A 1,185-nucleotide genomic window follows, 5' to 3' on the forward strand; every position below is an offset into this window, starting at 1 on the left:
AACTAAAGTCCATAATGTACTTGAATTTACATACTTTTTTCCTAATATCCCTTGATGGAGGATCTCATCTCGGATATTACATTACATTCATTTTTTTTTCATCTTTTGTTTTCAATGTTCTGCTGAACATTACATTTAACAGTCATGTTTTTTAAGTCTCCTTTAGACCATGATGGTTTCTCAGACCTTCTGTTTTTGATGACCTCGAGGGCTTTGAGGAATACTGGTTGACAGACTGTCCTTCCATTTGGGTTTTTCCAGTGTTTTCCTCATGACTAGACTGGGGTTATGGCTATTTGGGAAGAAGACCACAGAGGTGGTGTTTCCTTCTAATCACATCATGTCATGGGTACGTACTGTCAATATGACTTGTCACTTTCGATGTTGACCTGATCACCTGGCTGATTGAGTGTTTGTCAAGTTTCTCTACTATAAACATTACTCTTTTTCTGTTATTTTTGGAGGACATTTTTTAACAGTAAGTAAGTATTGATTTTAGGTTATCTGAATAACTTGTGAAATTTTCTACATCTATATATGTGTTGCATGAGTTCTCATTTGGGCAAATGAGGGAGCACACCTTCAAGTTTATATTGGGATTGTGAGAACAGTGAGAGGATGAACACAGAGAAATCAAGCATTCCCAAGGAGGAGGAAGTTGGAGTGACCAAGAAAATAGAAGCATTTATTTTGGGACTGAAGAAGTATCCTGAGCTCAACATGGAATAGTGCATTAAGTGGACAGAGAGTTACATGCTGTATTAGTTGGGAAACACGTTAAGCTGCTGTAACAAAAATACTCTAAAATATAATGTTTCAAATAGAAGAGAAGTTTTCTTCTCTTCCCCGCAACAGATGGAAGTAGATGGCCAAGGATGGAAAGGATAGCCTTGTTATCTTTAATACATGGCTTAAGACCACTGGGTTTAAGTCCATTGTTCCACTTAACCAACATGAAGGAAGAAATAATAGAATGCATTTGTCTTTATTTCTCAAGGATGAGAGACAGAACTTGTTCATGTCATCAGCATTGGTCATGATTACTTTGTAGCTGTATGTGGTCATGTGACTAAGTTCTCTGGCCTGGACTTGGTCACATGACCATGTACAGCTACAAAGTAGTCAGGGCAGTGTAGGGACTAACCGGATGTCCATATGCTTGCTAAAACCTGGTACAACTTATGT

Source organism: Piliocolobus tephrosceles, chromosome Y (assembly GCF_002776525.5).
Source record: "Piliocolobus tephrosceles isolate RC106 chromosome Y, ASM277652v3, whole genome shotgun sequence".
NCBI classification, from domain to species: domain Eukaryota; kingdom Metazoa; phylum Chordata; class Mammalia; order Primates; family Cercopithecidae; genus Piliocolobus; species Piliocolobus tephrosceles.